Below are 20,447 nucleotides of genomic sequence, written 5' to 3'. Positions count from 1 at the left end.
ATTGTGGAATTGCCGCCTTGTAGAGGTTATATTACTATCACGGTCACCATTGATCTATTCACTCATATGGCTTACTTTACTCCTCTGTATAAATTACCATCCTCCTCAGAACTTGCTGGTATTTTCCTGGAACACATCTTCCGACTGCATGGACTTCCTTCCAAGATCATATCGGACAGAGGACCCCAGTATATCTCTCAGTTCTGGAAACACCTCTGCAGGATACTAGGATGTCAAGGGTTTTGACCCATGTTGAATCAATAGACTGGGTAGATGTGGGGATGAGTTGTCGCCACCATTATTCTATCCCAGAACAAACTAAATCAATAGACTGGGTGGATGTGGGGATGAGCTATTGCCGCCCACATTCACGCCAGAATCCAGGAGAACTGCGCAGTTGGCACAAGACCACTCCAAAGATACAACCTTCTTGTGGGGGGTTCCACATCACCACTCTACTGTAAGGATGCCATCAAAACAATGTTAAGCAAGGGTCCTATACTATCAAGCAAAAGACCACTCTATTGAAATGCAGTAATTCAAGACAGATCCCAAAAACGGATGCAATACCGGTACTCACCACTATCAGAAAGCCGGCGTTTTAAAACCACCAGACTTTTGTGTAAAACTGAACAGAGGAACCCAAACCAGGCCAAGGAAAGACTTGCTAAGAGGTGGATACAATGTACAACTATATTCTGAAATGACTTGAAGGAAGTAATTATTTAATATATATGTAAAAATTGTAAGTTTGATTTAAACTGAGAACTAAAGTGACATTTAGCTGAATTCTGCCTGACAACTACCTCCGACAGGAGAAACCTGCTCAGCCACTCTTCCCAGGCCTAGCTGCATCCTGCTTCCCCATCAAAAGGAGATGACACCTCTCTGATTAGATTAGGGGAGGGGCACCTACAGAACTTTGGCCAGAGACACAGAACAATGCACTATCCTGGGCTCAGGCAAATGTTATATTGGGGGGGGGTCGTAAAATAGCTTCTTCTTGGGAGAAGTGGGAGGAGAAGTGCCTCTGGGAGCCACCTGAGCTGGAGGCAGGGACAGACAGAAGCTTCCCCCATGTGCTTTGGAACCTAAATCACTCCCATCTGGGCCAGAGCATAATTTTAAAAAAGATGGACAATTCATAGTACGGACTTGTCAGAATTAGATTAGTAATATCATTATTCTTGTGCGTTTTCTGTGCACGTTTTAAGAGGCGTTAGGACCCTGTGGTGTATTCTGGGGGGTTGCTAGCGGAATATAGGGTCTTACTCCAAATGTCTGCATGTTAAAAATCTGACACTTCATCAATTAATGTCCATACTCCTTGCGCACATTTGTGTAATTTTTGGTAAATGTCCGATATTGGTAAACCAGTCAAAAAGCGCAAAATGTTGTCATTTTTGAATGCAAGCTCCCAGGAAGATCAGAGGCGGACAAGCATGGACCATAAGGAATATATAATGTGTACATGTAATTTCAACAAATTGTGTATCTGGGAAATATGTATTTGAATCAAATATAGATTTGTGGGCAAATTGACCAGGGGAGGATCCTCTGACCCATAAACAGACCTCATCATGATGACAATCCATTTCCTTCCCCCAATCATGGGAGAGGGGAGAATTGGGCCAATGACAAGTAGAGAGGGGCAGGCTCAGTTATGCCACGCACACACCCACTTCCAAAACACATAAAAAGAGACTGCTGGGACAGGTAGAGACATTCATTTTCCATTTCTGCGGAGCATTTTGACGGCCGACATCCCATCCAGACAGAGACCAGAACCAGGGACCCATAGACTACAGAACTTTGAACCTAGAAGGCCCACTGCAAGCAAAAGTATTCTCAGCAGGCCTTCAGAATCCAGTAAACCTAACCAAACTATTCAACAGCCGGGCGTGCTGTTTGAATTCTTTGCCAAGAACTTTTGCCGGAACCGCAGGCCAGACCCAGATAGCTGTGAGCAGAACCAGAGATCCGGATCGCTGTGAGCAGAACCGGTGCCTGATTGACCCGCCGAGCAGAGAGAACTGCTGCTGGACGTGTTGACCAGATCCGTGACGAGGCCCATTCATTTCAAAATTAGGAGTGAGTATCCGCCAGAACTGTGCAGAACCCAATCTCTTAGTTAAAATAATCTAATCCAAACTATTTTAACCTAATTAGAACAGCCTCCTAGAAATCGTGTCATCTGTCATTTTTAAAGCTGCACAACTGTCACCTGTCAATTCTGCAGCTGCAAGCTGTCACCTGTCATTTTGAGTTTACTTTAAATCCGAAAAACTATCTTCACAAAATCTTCCGTATCTCTGGAACCGTTTGTCCTAGGAATCTAAGCTTTCCAACAAGCCTAGAACCGACTTCCTACTATACTTTTACCGCATTCGCGATTTACGCACTCGCAAAATTTACCGTGATTTGCGATTTGGCCTGATTTCGTCATCTGTAAAAAGATAGCCGCTTTTGCCTGAACTGCTAAAATTCGTTTGCAACCTAATAACCATCCCTGAACCATTGTTAGGGCTGACCTGAACTGATTTAAAGTGTCTACCACTCACCCTGAACCTCCTATAGGGAATTAAAAGCAATGTTAGCATTTTTCACTTCCTTGTCACCACATTACAAAGCACTCTTGCCCGTGTTTTAAAAAGCATACCTGTTGTCTAAGCTTGCTGGGGGGAATTGAATTCCATATTGTATTTGATTGTATTCCTGAAGACTGTGTGTGTTACTTCCATCTCCTTGCATTGCATATAGGGGGGGGGGGGGGGGGGGTGAATTGCCAACAGGGGAAAAGTGAACAAATTATCTCTTGTTAAACCATATCAGTTTATTTTCTGTACTGCATTTATTCCACCTTGCATTTCCTTGAAACCATAAAGCATTTCAGCTACCTCATACTCTATACTACTTCTAAGTAACCAAATCAGTTTACCAGTAGAACATTATCCATTGTTGATCACTGTCATATTTTAAGTGTGATATCCAATATTAATTTATTATAAAAGTGTGATAGATATATATTGTTATATTTCTCAAATAAACCTTTTAAATTTGCAAAACAGACCTACTTCTTGGCTCAGTGGGGTCAGGGGGATTCTAAGAGAGGGGTGTTATATAAGGGTTGTCATCCAGAGTACATGAACTGGACCTAAAAATATATCAATAAGGGTTTCCCTCAGCATCCCAGACTAGGCATTGACTTAGCTGTAGTGTTGAAGTGAAGCCGCTTAACAAGGGATTCAACAAGCTCTCTCCTCGGGATATCATCCCTAAACCAACGGTGTCACAGAACGAGTAAATCAAACCCTTGAACAATATCTTCGTTGTTTCTCTACCAAAGTCCAGGATGATTGGTCACTTTTAGTACCAGTAGCCGAATTCGCAAATTTGAACTTCCCCAGATTGCTCAGAAGGTTCCACCGAATAGATCCAGGTAAACCCAGTGGAACGGGTTTTAGAAGGGGGCATGCTGTCATGATCCGTCGATCACGCCCATTCTGGTCTTCCTGGTCCCTGGCACATCGGAGGTTACTCGCTGTAGTACACCCAACATGGCTATATACACGGAACGCGGTCTATCGACCTTTACCTCCTATGCAGCATGTTCTATAAATTAGCCACTCCCCAGCGGTTCCATGCATCTCAACGCATCTCAACGCTACCGATAGCTCTGGCCTGACGTGCTCTGTAGTTCGTTCTCCTGAACTGTGTTGCTTCCTGGTTCCCGGACCTTCCTCCTTCTCCTTTCTTTCTACCTTCCTTGATCCTGTTTCTTCTGCATTCCGCGCAGACCGCCTCCGTGTGCTGCCTCCGTTCATAGCTTCCCGGAGTATCCATAGTTCCGGGATGAAGAAGCTGAATGAATCCTGGAATCCGAAGACGGCTGTGCGGGCTTGTACAAGACCCGAACTGCTCGGAAGAAAACCCCGACAAAGGACTCCGCAAAACAGAGAAAACAGGTGAGAAAGGGGAAAGCTGTGATACCTCCTCCCCTTCGTACGTCACACAGTTGTGGCTGGCTAGGTATTCATCAGTGCATGTTTCTGCTAGGAATGTGGCATGTTTTACTGTTTTGCATTGCACAATGTGAATGTTTAGGCTGGAAAGAATAATCTCATATGATATGATATGATATGGCATTTATAACGTGCCTGTACACAAGCGTTTCTAGGCGCGGCAAAACAAGGAGGGGGAAACAGAGCGAGGACAAAACAACGATCTTACTAGACCTTGTGTCATTCAGATAGCACAAGAGGGGGTTAGGGAGAAGTGCAGGTAACTCAAAAGTGCAGCCATCAGGTGGCTCAGTGCAGGTAAATCAGAAAGTGCACCCAACGGGTGGCTCATAAGTGCAGAGAGAGGGGACTGCAGGGTTGCAGATACAGACCACAAGTGCTGGGGGAGGCAAGAGGCAGTGCAAGGTGCAACTGGACATTCAGGAGCCTGTGCCCAAGTTCAGAGGGTGGCCAGGTGACCAGTGTGTGGAGATGCTTCCGGAACCGGAGATGGTTCTGCTCAAGATTGAGAGAGACAGGGAGACTGTTCCAGAAGGAGGACCCAGCCAAAGATAGAGATCTGCCTCCAACTTTCTGCTTCGAAAAGCGACTGACAGAGTTGGAGGTGGATGAGCAGAGAGCTCAAGAAGGGAGATGTTTAGGAAGAGAGAGTTGGAGGTAGCGTGGTCCCAGGCCCCAGAAAGCCCTGTGGAAGATGCAGAGGGTATTGAACTTGATCCTTGCTGCTACTGGGAGCCAATAAGGAGATTTCAGAGCTGGAGAGATATGATCCCTGGGCTTGAGGCCAAGAACACGTCTCGCATTCCTGTTCTGGATAAGTTGTAGAGGACAGAGTGTAGAGGCAGGAAGATTTAGAAAGAGGCTGTTGCAGTAGTCCAGCCTAGAGAGGACCAGAGCTCTGGAGACAATGAGCTTCTGGGGGAAACTGAGGAAGGGAAGAATACCTCTGCGGAGGTGCAGCTGATAGTTTGACTTCTTACAGACATCAGAGATGTGAGGAGAGAAGGCGAGGGTGAAGTCACAGATGACCCCAAGGTTCATAGCCTCACAGGTAGGAGCTGGAAGAAGGCCCAGAGTGGGCAGCCAGAGAGAGAGAGGAAAGGAGGGAGCTGGTGTTCCTATGAGGAGGATCTCAGTCGTACTGGCATTAAGGCCGAGATCATTGGCTGCACACCATTCCTGAATTGTGGCTAGACAATCTGGAATGGGAAAAGGAGAGGAGGCGGCCGAGGGGAGCCTGAAAGAGAGCAGGGTGTCATCCGCATAACCCTGAAAGTTGGAGCAGAAAGCAGCGATGCGGTGGGCAAGAGGTGCCAGTTATCAGTTGAACAGCCAGGGAGACAGGTTAGATCGGTAGGGAACACCACAAGTAGAGAGAGAGATGGAAGAGAGGAAATATCCCAGTTGGACTTGAGAGGGTCGATCAGTGAGAATCAAGCTCAGCCAGGTCAAGGCCTGATCAGTGATACTCAGGTTATCACGGTGGCGATTGAGCAGGATGGCATGGTTGACCATAGCAAAAGCAGAAGAAAGATCAAGGAGAATGAGGACAGAAGGAAGGCTAGCATCAAGGTTAGAGAGCAGGTCTTCACAGGTGTTCAGGAGAGCAGTTTCCGTCCTCTGGCAGCTCTGAAGCAAGACTGGTAGTCATGGAGACAAGCAACAGATTCAGTCTGCATATTAAGCTGAGAGATGGCCAGCTTTTCCAAGAGTTTGCTCAGGAAAGAAGTGATGGAGGTCGGGAAATAGTTAGCCGGAGAGGAGGGATCGGCAGAGGGCTTGTTTAGGGGGGGTGTACAAGGGAGTTCTTAAGGGGAGAGGGGAAGGTTCCAATGGTAAAGGAGTGATTGCAAAAATCAGCCAACGCTGGAGCAAGGGTGTCGATGTGGTCCTTGATGGTTCTGGATTAACAGGGGAGGACCTGTTTTGACGATACTTTCATAGATCAGACTTGTCTAGAAACATTGTATGGGGTGAACAAGGGAAAGGAAGAGAAGGGAGGAGGAGAGACGGCCGCAGGCGGCCAGGAGTGGAGGAGGAGAAGGAAGAGGAAGAGAGGGTGGACAGGATGTCATGAGTTTTAGTGGTAAAATGAGAAGCCAATGCCATACAAAGGGCCTGGACGGAACAGGAGAGGCACAGACTGCAGCAGGATTGGCCAGCTCCTTGCAGATTTTGAAGAGTTCGGCTGCGTTGTTAGATGCTGCAGAGATGCAGGCTTGGATGTGTTGGCGAGGACATAGAGTCTGTATTGCCTTTGCAGCAAGTGGCTGGCCAGTTTGTCAGAGGGTGCACCTGACGCCCTTCACTTCCTCTCAGCCAACCTGCCAATGCTTTCTGCATTCTTTTTTTTTAAACACATTTTATTGTTTTTTGAGTTACAAACAAACATACAAGCATTGCAACATATGAGCAAACAGTAAAGGCAAGGTAGAGTGTGGTATATCGTTGTGTCCATCCACAAAGAAAAAGCGGGGAGGTATCCAGTATAGTGGGTTTGCAAGAGAGTTTGAGCAGGCCTTCCATGACCCCTTTCGCATCCCCCAGATCTTCTTCCATTTCCCAGGGCAACCTCTTACATTGTATATTCGTTTTTCAAAGGCCATACAGCATTCCTTTTCCCCCACCCACCATGCCACTGTTGGGTGCTCCTCTGCCCCCCACAGAACCGCAATGGTCTGTTTTGCTTGTCCGGTCGCTAAGGATACAAATAGTTTGTTAGACCTAGTGAATCCTGAGTCCCCCCAAATACCCAACAATAGTGTTCTCAGTTCCTCTGCAATGATCAGACCGGTCACCAACTGTATTTTGTTCAGACATTTCTGCCAGAAACAGCAAACTATCGGACATCCCCATATGATGTGGAAAAAGGACCCCTCCTCCCTTTTACACCTCAGGCATTAAGGATGGTCTGCCTGCCCGCTTTTATGTAAGACACTGCATGAATAGTAGACCCTGTGCAGGACTTTGAGTTGGATTAATCTCAGCTGAGTCGAAATACCAATCTCTCTAGGAAAGAGAAGTGTCTCCACCCAGTCCTCGAGTTGTATCGAGCCCAGATCCCTCTCCCAGTGTAATTTAAGCTTGACCAGTTGCTTTGTGGCAAAGGCTGAGAGAACCTGATGGAGGGTAGAAATAACTTTGCTCTGTATGCATTCTGGGAGAAGATTTGCCTCTATGGGTGAGCAGGGCGGTATTTCATTTAGCGACTAGAACTGAGCTGCTAGGACATGGGCAAGTCGTATATAGTGGTACTCCTCAGTGCGTGGTAGCCCACGCTCCTCACACAACACCCGGAGTGGAATCATATCCCTGTCCTTTATCACATCCTCCACTCTAAGTACCCTGCACCTCTCCCAAGCCCCAAAACTGCCCAACTTCCCCACCTCCGGCTGCTGGATGTTATTCCATAGTGACTGAGCCATGGTGGGCTTGTTTCCCCATCTCACAGGGCGGTGAGTATTTCTCCATGTCTGTCTCATTTGTTGCATCACGGGTGGAAGTTGTATCATCCTCTGACTCCAATATTAGATCGTGGAACGTGCACCCACCACCATATCTCTTCTATAATTCCTGCTGGAGGCCCCTGATGACTATACTCTGCAAGCATTGCTGTGACTCTTGATTACTGCCCTATTTCACCATTGTGCTCCACGAGGTGCAAAATAGCCCAAGATGGCTGCACTGCGCTTTTTATTCACACCTACAATCTAACTTTACCTCATACCTGTATGCTGTCTTCCTGATTGGCTACACCGCGCTTTCTATGCCTATCTGACGCCGGCATACGTTTAGCCGGCGCATCAAACTAAGGCACGCAAAGAAAGGCTCCTGTCCCGAGCCTGTCGGAGCCGGGAGGGCCATAGGGTTGTCCCAGCAACCACTACTACTTTGTCTCCCATTGCCTGACTACTGCTGCACTACAGGAAGTTGGAACGTATCACCAATCATACACGGTAAATCACTGTTCCTTTATCACGTTCACCTAACTCTGCCACTACTGACCCATAGCGTATGTGACTGCCAGACCGATAGTAAGCCCTGAACAAAACCCGTTACTCAAGGACTGCTTATGCCGCCTCCTTCTATTAGACCGCTACGGAGGACTGGTCCACTTATCCTACTATGACACTATATGTAACTGTATTACCTGTTATTATGCTCAAATGCTTATACATGTGCATTATATCATATTAACATGTAAAGTATTTGCCAACATTCTTAAATACATGCTGCACGTGTAATAGCCTATGTCGCTATAGCTAATAATAAGTTGATTGCTTACCCCGTACATTGTTCAGGGCCTCCGGTGTCAGCACAAATGCAAACTGTTGCTTGATTATCGCTTACACGTACTTAAACTACCTGTACCTATTTTAGGCTGTCACAACATTTTGCTAAGCTACTGCCCGTGCACCGCCAGCAATTGCTAACTGGTGTCCATCATCTATGCTCACTTACAACACTCATAATTACGGTAAGAGTAATGTCTGTACAATGCCACTTCCGATTACAATCTGCCGCCGTACCGCATACCAGTATTCTTTAATCCTATGATACCCTTCGTAATCTAAGGGATAGCTATCATCAGCTATCCATGTGCGTTGTGTTCTGTATTGATCCAAAAAGTATCTGTTTTGTGTGGTCCATTGCTCCGAAAAGTAGTTGCTTTGTGTATTCCACTGCACCGAAAAGTATTCGAACCTTGCATTTATCCTGATCGAGTCTTACTTGGCCAGTCCTTTTATTTTATGCCTACACCGTAACGTACTGCCCTGTATCACATAGGTCTAGAATATACCAAGTACCACCTGCAATTATGTCATTCCTTACCATGTCAAGTTGTTGCACATAGTTGTCTCTATATTTTACCAAAATCATTCTGCCTAGTTTAACTCACACCACAGTGCCCTACCCATATGGCTCCCAACACATAGATTGTGCCTGACCATCTATCAGGTCCAGCTAAAGTACCTCCAACTGCAGTGTATCAACGCGCACTGTTCACCATTACGTCCACTACAATTCATTTTGCGATGGATCCACTTAGCCCTGCCAATATGAGCCCCTTCCGAATAATAGATGATGCACTACCATGCTCACAAGGCGCATTCATCCCAATGGCTACTGACCTCGCTAGAAGGGGTTGTCTACGTCACCACCCCATCCCATGCCCTGCCCCATTCCTGCCCCAAACCCCCCCTTTTCAACTCATTCTGGTCCAGAGGAACACTATGGGCGTCAAAAGAAGTAACAAGTCTGTGAGGTCTACAGACAGCCCCATTATGATCCTGACAAATCCAGATTGTTACACCACCCCTATCAATTCTGATGACCATTACACAATACCTAGTCCCAGACCTTCACCAGCCTTCCCCATCACGTTGCGCCCCATTCAGGGTACCACCAGGCTAAACAGATTATGAGCAAGCACCTCTCACTACAAAACTGTCAGTCCTACTCCAAAGGCCTCCTGCCACTCACGACTGCCAAAACCCTGCACAATCAGCCCTACCAAAAGAGAAACAATTCAGGCCAACCACGCAAAAATTAACTGTGCACCACAATCCTGCACCTGAACGACACACGCTGCCCATGTCCCCACTGTCCCAGTCCACAGTCCTCCCCAACCCCATCCCAGAGCCACCCCATAGCTTCAAAGGCGCATTACTAAATGTACAATCTCTTGGAGCTCATGCCATTGAGACCCATGACCTTATCCTAGATCAGCAATTGATCTACTAGTTGTAACTGAAACCTGGTTACACCAAGCCTCAGGCCCTCTACTAGCACTAGCCATCCCACCAGGATTCAACATTACTAGAACCGATAGACCTAATGCACTGGGAAGCAGAGTAGTCATAATCATTAAATCCAACCTGCAAATCAGATCTTGCCCACTTGACCTAGTAGAAGGATACAAACTGCTCCCTGTCAAATTCACCACAAACCCGAAAACCACTATCAACATTCTGGTTATCTACAGAGCACCTAATAATATCTCCCACCCTGAATCAGACATCCCATTTCTCCTCACACCTTACTTCAAACCTAAAACCAAGATCATAATCCTTGGCAATATGAGCCAAGGCTTCAATGATAAACTAGACCACAAGACATTTCCCTTTACATCGCGCTCACAGACATGAACCTCTCTCAACTAGTCAACACCCCTACCCGCAATAAGGGCAGAATATTAGACTGCATGCTCACGTTAAACACTCCTGTCTCATTAGACTCCATTTTACCAGTTGACTGGATAGACCATTATCTTATTTGTTTCACGCTCTCCTATGATGAGAAACCTCACCTCGCATCCATTAAAATGGACACGGTTGAGACAAGAAATACTGGCAAACTAATAGTAGACTGCCTCACCCCCATTTTGGAGGATGCCCTCTCCTTGAACAGCTTCCTGAGCGACAATCCCAGCGACCTAGCAGACACCTGCCATAAATGCCTAACAACCACCATTAACACCCTAGCCCCACTTACAACCAAAACAAGATGCCCAGACAAACGCTCTAACTTTTGGTTCAATGACGAACTTGTAGTACTTAGGTGAAAAAAAAGGTCCATGGAACATATCCATAAAAAAAACCATACCTCGGACACTGCCAATGCATTGCTAAAAGCAAACCAAATATACAAAGCAGCCATCATAGCTCATAAAGCTAATGCCCTGAACACACTTATCAGCAATGCTGCCTCAAATTCAAAAGAGCTCTTTACTATACTAAAAGAGTTGGAAAATCCTACCCCACCCTCTACACAAAGTAACTCAAGCAAAGCATGGTGTACTACCATACAAAATGCTCTAGCCTCCAAAAGACAAGTGCTCCAAGCCAAAATTGCCATCAAAAGAAAACTACTGGCCAACAAAATCTCTCCACCACCTACCATTGACAGCATCAGCAAAAATACCAACACCCAATTCAAATTCTCCCTAGTAAGCCAAGCCCAAGTGCTAGACACCATCTCCAAATTAAAACCTTCCAATTGTAAAGGAGATAGTTTTTCAGCACATCTAGTCAAACTGTGCGCCCCCAATGTCACACCTATCATCACCAAATGTGTTGATGCCTCCTTCAGGACAAACACCGTCCTTACTAGCATCAAGGAAGCTTGGGTTACCCCGCTCCTAAAAAAAACATCTCTGGATGCAACAGTCCCCACGAACTACCGTCCCATAACGACTGTCCCATTCCTGCTTAAAATAATTGATAAAATAGCCTATTCTCAAATTCAATCTCACCTTGAACATAACCACCTCCTAGGAGCGCGACAATCTGTTTTTTTTCCAAATCACAGCACCGAAACAACACTTCTGGATCTAAAAGTCCAGATGGATTCCATAAGAGACGCCGGCAAACTATGCATACTCTTGTTATTAGATCTGTCCGCGGTATTCGACCTAGTCGATCATGACAAACTTTGTGCTACTCTAGCTAAGGATTTCCAGTTCTCACAAGAAGCCACCTCTTGGATCAAATCTTTCCTCGCTGATCGAACATCCTGTGTATCTATTGGTAAGGAGGCTGCAGACCCCATCCCAGTTCCACTAGAAGTCCCCCAAGGATCCTGTCTATCACCCACGTTATACAATGCGTACACCAGGCTATTATTTACTGCACTGGATGCCATGGGTGTCATCTACACAAATTTCGCCAATGACACCCAGATTCTAATCTCCATCACTAGTAACTACGACCAGGATACAATTCTGATCAACAAAATCTACGCAATAATCCAAAACTGGATGGCGATTAACAGTCTCTGGGCCTCATTACGACCCAGGCGGAGGACCATGGTGCTATTAGCACCATGGTCCATGCCAGAGTCCGCCATGGTGGAATGGGGGATTACCACCCCATTCCGAGGTTGGTGGGGCGGTAATTCCCCATGCTGCCATGGCCCTTCCCCATTCCCATTTTTGCCCCATAGGGCTCAATGGGAATGGGGAAGGCGCTAATTACGGTACCGCAAATTAAGGTACCGTAATTAGCACCAAGGACTTTAATGGCTGGTAAAATCAGCCGTTAAGGTCGGGTCCCGCAAAGGGACCTCGTAATCAGGCGTTAAGTGTTTAACGGCGCCGACACCTTTTACGGCGCCGTTAAACCCTTAACGCCAGGGTCGTAATGAGGCCCTCTGTCTCAATGAGGAGAAGACAGAGATATTCATCGTAGGTTCCCCAGCCAGAATCTATGCCCTCCACGCTAACTACTCAGCAATCAATATCGACGGTACCTCCATTCCAGTCCTAAAGCAGGTCAAAACATTAGGTGTCTACCTAGATGCTAATCTAACAATGTCCAAACACGTTAATGCGCTATCCTCAGCACACAGCCACATTGATTGCATTAAGTCGTCAATTCCTCACACCACAGAACTGCACCACCCTAGCCAGGGCTCTCATTGAATCGAAGTTAGACTATTGTAATGTTCTACTGCTAGGCACCTCAAACACCAATCTGGCCAAATTGCAATTTCTGCAAAATAAAGCCCTCGGACTAAAAAAATCATACCACATCTCCACTACCAGGCGGGAAGCCCACTGGCTACCCATAAAAGCCAGAATCATATACAAATCACTTTGTATCACTCACAAATGTCTCACTAAAAAGGCACCTACATACCTCAACAACTCTGTCTCGCTGAACAAGACAGCAAGAGACTCAGACCAAATAAACATGCACACCTCACTGTGCCACGCTACAAATGCTCTGGAGCTGGGGGAAGCAGTTTTCCAGTAATGGCACCAAAAATGTAGAACACTCTACCATTACTCACCAGAAATGAGCACTCCCATCAATGCTTCAAGAAGTGCCTAAAAACGTTCTTATTGAATACATTCTAGGCCTTTACACCTGTCCTATCATCTAACTGGCCATACTGTCAACCCATTGGCACCGGCTGTAAATATTATGTTCAACTGTATTCACTGCTTTCATGTGTAAATGTTATTGCTTACAATTGTATCCATTTTGTCAAAGATGTCTGTAACTACGCCGTGCAACCTATGGGTTTGGGCGTATAATAAATGCAATAAATAAAATAAATAAATAAATATCGGACTTGGGAGGGGCCAACCCCATCATCCACTTACGTTCATTCCCAAAGTGCGGGGCGACACCTCCCTTTGGAGTCAGTAATTTACCACTGCCAACTGGGCAGCCCAGTAGTAGCTATGCAAGCTCGAGAGCCCGACCCCTCATTCCCACACCAAGCATTGCAGCATGACCAGGGTGATGCAAGGTTTCCCTCCCCCCACAAAAGCGTTCGGTGAGACGCCTCCACCTTTTCAAATTCCACTTTGGGGACCAATAGTGGGGCGTTCTGCAGTTTAATCGTATATCGAGGTAGGACCAGCACCTTGAACAGGGCCCCCTTCCCCAGAAGCATCAGCAGGAGGGATTTCCAATGCGTGACATCCCTCAAAAATCTCTCAGTTACAGGATGTAGGTTCTGTCACACATATTCTGCCGGATCCGGGCTCACTCACCCCCCAAGGTATTTCAAACCCACCACTGAGACCCGATATGGACAGTCTTGGGGAATGGCCTCCCCAGTCCCTGGATAGGAAAGAAGATGGATTTTTCCCAATTGTTTTTAAGCCCACTAGCCCTTTGAAATTCTTCCAATGTATGAGTCACCCTTGCACAGGATTATTACGGCCTACTGAGGTACACCAGGAGATTGTCCACGTATAGCAAGACTTTATCCCCCCTATGTTCCCAACAAAAACCTGACCAAGTCAGGTCACTACTCAGGCGGATTGTCAGTGGTTCCATCGCTAAAGTAAAGAGAAGATGGGACAGAGGACATGCCTGCTTCGTGCTCTTGACCAGTGAGAAAGGCCGGAAGACATCCCGTTCACCCTCACCTCCGCGATTGGCAATGCATACAAGAGATGTACCCATCCCGTAAATCCGTCCCCAACCCCTGACAGAAGTGCCAGCGGGTCCCCCACCATGTGTGCCTGGGATATAGCCATAAACAGCCTACGGATGTTCATCTTTGTGGATTTCCCGGGCATGAAGCCGCATTGGTCTTGGTGGACCAGGGGTTCAATAACTTTGGTTAGGCGGTTAACAAGCACACTCGCAAGGATCTTTACTTCCCCGTTAATAAGAGAGATCGGTCTGTAAGATGCACATGGGTCTGGGGGCCTAGCTACCTTGTAAATTACCACAAAGCATGCTTTCCTGAGGTCTGGTGGGAGTATCCCGATAGAGTTTGCATAAGTAAATAAGTTGTGGCGGTGTGGTACAGTCGTCTCGCTTAGCTTTTTCCAGACACCGACTGGGAATCCATTGGGCCTGGGGCCCTCCCCGAGTTCAGATGTGTCACCGCCATTGCCACCTCTTCTTCAGTGATGTCAGCCTCTAGGTACTCTCTGAGCGTGAGATAGTCGTGGAAGGGTAATGTCATCTAAAAACAGCAAGTCTCCTATCTGCTCCCCCTCCTGCCTGGAGCTGTAGAGCTTCTCATAGAATTTGGCGAACTCCTCTGCAATCCCTTTGTCTTCTACAACCCACTGTCCAGCTGAACCAGATGTCTCCCTTACATACCTATGGCCTTCCTCCCTCCTTTCCAACCAGGCTAGCATCTTACCGGATCGATCCCCTGATTCGAATATATGACTTTTCTGAGGCCACTACGCCTGCTTGGCATTATGCAGTGCAATATTTCGCAGTGTTTCATGTGCTTTGTGGAGTTTCAGCTGTCTATCTCGGGTACCATGCTGAAAATATGCTTCCTTAGCCACCCGCTCCTGTTCCTCTGCCTCCTGTACTTCTCGCCCATGGGCCTTTCTTCAGGCTGCCACCAGGGATATCATCTCGCCGCGCAGGACAGTTTTATAGCCCTCCCAGGACACTTCTGGGGTACTTGCTGGTTTATTTCAAAATATTCATTAGTCTTAGAAACCACCCCTTCCAGGAAATCAGGGAACCCCAAATAGTAGACAGTCAACCACCACAGGGGTTATTCCACCTTCTTACTTAGGTCAAGCACCATGCTTAGGGGAGAGTGATCTGAGATGCCCCTGTCCAAAAAAGTCACCGCTCTCAACCTATGAGCCTCCCTGGACTGGACAAAGAAATAGTCGAATTTGGAAAGGGACCCATGTATCCCAAATAAGAACGAGGAGCCATCATCAAGAGCAAATGTGTTTAGTTTCGAAGATGTGTTGCCGTCTTTGGCCCTACTATTGTTTCGGTCCCATGCCTGGTCCATGACGTCATTGAAGTCACCCCCTAGAACCCACACGTTCACCTGAGTTCATAGCAAAGCAGCTTGTAGTTCGTTTAACAGAGCCATCATCAGGGGTGGGGGTCATACACGCAAACCCCCCCCCAAATTTCTCCCCACAACACCCCTGTGACCAGCACAAATCACCTGCGCGGGTTGTGCACAACCTCCTGGAGCTGAAAGGGGACCCTCTTGTGCACCAGTATCAGAGTGCCCCTCGCCCCTCCTAGAAAACCCAGCATGCAGGGCAGTGTGATAATTGGTATGTTTAATAAATTGCATCATGTCCCTGCCAGGTGAGTTTCAGTTAGGAGGGCTATGTCTGGGGAATGCCGGTTCAGGAGTTGTAGCACCAGCCGCCTCTGAATACCAGCCCGGAGGACGTTTACATTCCATGTTACCGGGGAAAATTCCCTTGTCGTGACCCCCCTGCCATATAGTAAAAGCCTGCCCATCCTGTAAATCCTGAGAATTCCTCCCAATTCCTGGTCTGGACCCTTATTGAATGCCCCTACCCTCCCCAATTCCACCCCCTTCCTGTGCTCTCAGCAATTAACCAAATCAATTCAACTCTGACCAATCCCTCCCAACCCCGCACTCCCCCAACACCAACTCTGAACCCCCCCACCCTGCACTTCTCCCCAACTAGAAGTACCTGTCGCCCGAACCAATGTAAACTAAACTTTTTTGAAAAAACATTCGGGGATGCCTGTGAGAGCCGCCAAGCTCTTCGTAGTTCCCCGCAGGGAGTCGCTACATGTAGGATTCAGAATAATAGCAATGCTGGACCCTCCAGGGCTCATATGATGTTCCTCCGAGCCCCCAGATCCAAAAAGTCTAAAGCTCTGCTTCTCTCTCTTCAGCCCGCCTCTACGTTCCCTGAGGATCCTGCAGTGCGTGATTTTAGCGTGTCAAACAGGACGGGGGACGTCTCTGTGTCATTGCCTCGGACTGCAGGACATTTCGGTGTTCCCGGGCGCAGGCCAGATAGAATGTGTGTCTCCAGCCAGTCCCAGGTTTCCATGGGGTTGTGGAAAATGTGTACTGGGGCGTTATGGTACAGTTTGAGCATAGCCTGGAAGAAGAGTGCATATTTAATATTGAGGGATATGAGCTTCCTCTTCACTGAGCCGAAGGACTGACTTGATCTCTGTACTTCCCTCATGTAGTCCGGGAAGAGGCTGATTCAGTACCCATTGTAGTTAATCAATGCCATCGCCCTTGCCATCTGTAGGAGTGTATCTCGGTCCCTGTAGTTCAAGAGGGGGGCTTTCACTGTGCACGGGGGCTAGGGGGCACCAGGCACAGGGCAGCCAGCTGGGACTCTCTGCGCCTGCAATTGAAAAGAAGGTTGAGAGCTTTTTGGGGGCCATAAGGTCAGCTAGCCAATGCCCTTGGAACAGTTCCATACAAAGGCCCTCATTAGGACCCTGGCACTAAGTGTTTAACAGCGCCGAAAAAGGCTGCGGTGCCGTTAAACACTTAGCGCCTTACTACGAGGTCGCTTTCCGGGACCCAACCTGAAAGGCTGGTCTAGACCAGCCATTAAAGTAGGGACCCGCAAAGGGACTCTTGAGGTAAGAATGGTACCGCAATTTGCGGTACCGTACTTACCGCCTTCCCCAGTCCCATTGAGCCATATGGGACACAAATGGGAATGGGGAAGGGCCAATGTTCAATGGGGAATTACCGCCCCGCCAACCTTGGAATGGGGTGGTAATTTCCCATTGACTATTGGCGGACTCGTTACGATACCGGCACCAACCATGGTGCTAATAGTGCCATGGTTTAGCACCAGTATCGTAATGAGCGCCAATGTCCTTGTTCCTTTTCCAGAAGTCCAAGTATACAGAGATTATTATGACCGGACCTTCCTTCACTGTCCTCTGCCCGGTTTTCTAATGTGGTTAGTATCTGGGACATCAATGCCAACTGCTCCTCCATCTTCCTTAGTACATCATCACTGTCCAATATGCGTTGTTCCATCTCCCCCACCCGCGCAGATAAGTTGCGTAAGTCCTGCCTGACACTCACATGCATTCTCCCCACATATAGCCATTTTTTGTCATGTCGAGGAAGAGGACGTCGGTACACTTGTCGTATATCATTCCATTTTGTTCCATGTGGTCCCTTTCCGGGACTTGTCCTTTGCCACTGCTGTATGTGTCACTGGTGCAACACTGTCCACCGCATGGTCCTCTCCAAGGGCGGGATATTTAAGTTTCCCCCGTCACTGGAGGCCGCTGGTCACATATAGGGAGGAGTAATAATTACCCCCACCGGTTGGACAGTGGGGAGGGAACTGAGGGCCCCTACTGCCTCTGAGAAAGTGTGCACAGGGTAATGAAATGTTGAGTATAGTGAGCTGGCACAGTGTTGTTTGCTTCCTTATATAGTTATTTTGTACAAGAGGTGATAGTTTGACTGTGAGTCGGACTTGGGGATTGTATGTCAGCCCATCCATAGATCTGTGCTAATGGCCCCTGCCACCACCACAGGTCGGGGCACAGTGATCTATGCCGGTTCTCCTCACTACCAAGCCGGTTCCATGTAATAATATCCCCCGCAAAAATGCCCCCTGACAAAAAGTCACAGTTTTTTAAATGAGAGCAGGGGACATCCCCCCAACCCGTCCCCATACATAATGTCACGATATATAATGTTGCCAATGGCTTTTCCCGGTGACATTGTGCATTGGGACATTATGTATGGAGACATTATTACCTGATACCACCAAGCCTCCTTGTTCTTGCCAGTCAGGAGGGCAATGGGTCCCATCACCCTCATTCCAGCCCTACGAGCTGGGTCCGCTGTCTCTACGCTGCACTGATGTCTGCAGTGGGGGGATGTGGCGGGAAGCACCCACCTCTTGTCCCCCACAGATGGCTCCACTCCTGATGCCTTTAGCGCATTTGTCTTCATGTCGGCTTGTTGGGTAGTTCCCCGCTCCCCCGCCGGGTCTGTCTTCACCACTGCGGGCTGGGTCTGCCAATATCAGTTCCTTTTCACTCGCACACGGCCCGGGTAGCAGGCGCTGGGCAGCACTGCAGCTGTCCCGGGCGCTCTCACCTGCAGGTTCGTTCCCAGCTCTTCACCCCTGTCATAAACCAGGCTCTGGTGGGCAGCAGCTTCCTCCAGAGCCGCAACAGCCTGGCTCACCACCGAGCCTGCGGGCTTCTATATCAGCGTGGTCCGTGGGTGTCAGGTAACTGCCAGGCACCTCCTCCCCTTCTGCTGCACCTCTTTGCTGGAGGATCAATGCAAATGCAGGCCAGCATTGGGGTCTGGGCACGTCCCTTCTGCTGATGCCTCTGACAAGGTTCCTGCCGCCACACCAAGATGGCAGGTGGTCATGGATTGCTTCGTGGGGTCCGCTTGTTACTAGGGTTACTAGGGTTCCCCACACCGATTTGCACCTGCTCTTCTGGAGGGAGCAGCAGAAGCGGTCTGCAACGTTATCATATCAAAGCCACCTCAGGATCCAGGCTGCAAGCAGAATATTAAATCAAGAATTTGGCGGAGCTCCACATAAAGTGTAACAGAGCAGCCCGTGACAATGGTGAAGCATTTCTTGATAGCAAATGCCACTGCAGCAAGTGCCTGTTCACACAAGAGCTGGCCCTGCATTACCGAGTCCAGCATGCCACTGTAGTAGGAGAGTGGCTTGTGGCCCATCGTGGATTTTTTGTATCAGCACAGCAGTCATTAATTGCCCCTTAGAATGTGAGAATAGGTAAAATTCCTGCAAATACTCTGGGGTTGCTAGCACAGGGGCAGACGAAATTACTTCCTTGAGGCCAGTGAAACTTGTCAACATCTCCTTGGTCCATACAATTTTGTTGTTGGCATTTTGTGCCCTGTAAGAGTGTTCTGGGTATGCTGCATAGTGAAGGATCAATGCGTTACAGTAATTACACAATCCTAGAAACGTTTGCATCTCCTTCACTTTCGTGGGCTGTGGTGTGGTGCACACAGATGCAGCGTGATCTGGTATCCATTCTTTTGCCATTTGCTGTAATCAGTTGCCCTAAATACAACACCTCTTGTGGGCATTACTGTAATTTTGCTTTGTCGACCTTGTACCCCTTCCTAGCCAAAAGCTGCAACAATGTAATGGAATCTTGTCTGCACTGATGCTCACTGTCGCGGCATATCAGCCGATTGTACACATAACGGGTGACCATGCTGGGTACTTAGATGTTCCCCAAAACTAGAGTGGGCTCTCACAGTAGCACTGAGGCAATCTTGTGTGTTCAAATATCCTGCCCCATGGGTAAAAGCAGTGAGGTATTGTGAATCTGGGTGTAATGGTATTGAGAAGAAAGTGTTTTTGAGATCTACCACTGTGAAGTGGGTCACTGCCTTGGGAATATTGCATAAAATGGTTTCAGGATTAGGAACCACGGGAAACATTGTTTAGGGGGTCATAAATCTTGGATCATTCTCCCACTGCCCCGTTGCCTTTTTCATAGGGTATATGGCTGTATTGCATGGGAAGTAGAGGGTACTATTATTCCTTGGTTTAGTAGGGTGCTGATGGTGTCCCTAATTCCCTCTTCTGTCTCCCTGGATAATGGGTATTGTTTTACTTGGGGTAATATTGCTCCTGGTTTTAGTGTGATTAGCACTGGGGACACCCCCTCTAGGAGCCCCACATCATGGGGGTTTGTAGTCCATAGCCTCTTAGGAACCTGTTCTAAATCTGCCTCGATGAAATGGGGCGGGGACACAAGGGCCATCGGGGGACATTGGACCTTTCAGTACTGTGCCATTATATCACAGGGGATACAATTGCCACCACAATTTCACCCTCGTCTGGCTTGTCTTCGAATAATTCTGCACCAGTCACTCCTTTGAGGGGAACTGTGGGGTCGATACAAAGCATGGTTCGCAACTCGCACCCATCTTGGTCTGTCCCTATCACAACAATCCTTTTCGCCGATACCACCAAACCTTGCAAGTCTAAGGACAATTTTGTGCCACTGCCAACTCGGGGGACACTACAGGGCGAAATTTTAAATTTTGCTGCACTCGTCAGCACCCTTTGCCAATCTCAGGCACCGCCTCCACAAGCACAGTTATTCCATACACAAATATGTCCAGGTACACGGGAATCCCGCAAGCCACCACCTCTCCCCCACTGCATGAATGATAAGCATTGCCCTTATT

Source organism: Ambystoma mexicanum, chromosome 6q (assembly GCF_040938575.1).
Source record: "Ambystoma mexicanum isolate Mex_15411 chromosome 6q, UKY_AmexF1_1, whole genome shotgun sequence".
NCBI lineage: Eukaryota > Metazoa > Chordata > Amphibia > Caudata > Ambystomatidae > Ambystoma > Ambystoma mexicanum.
This window is presented reverse-complemented; position numbering follows the sequence as displayed.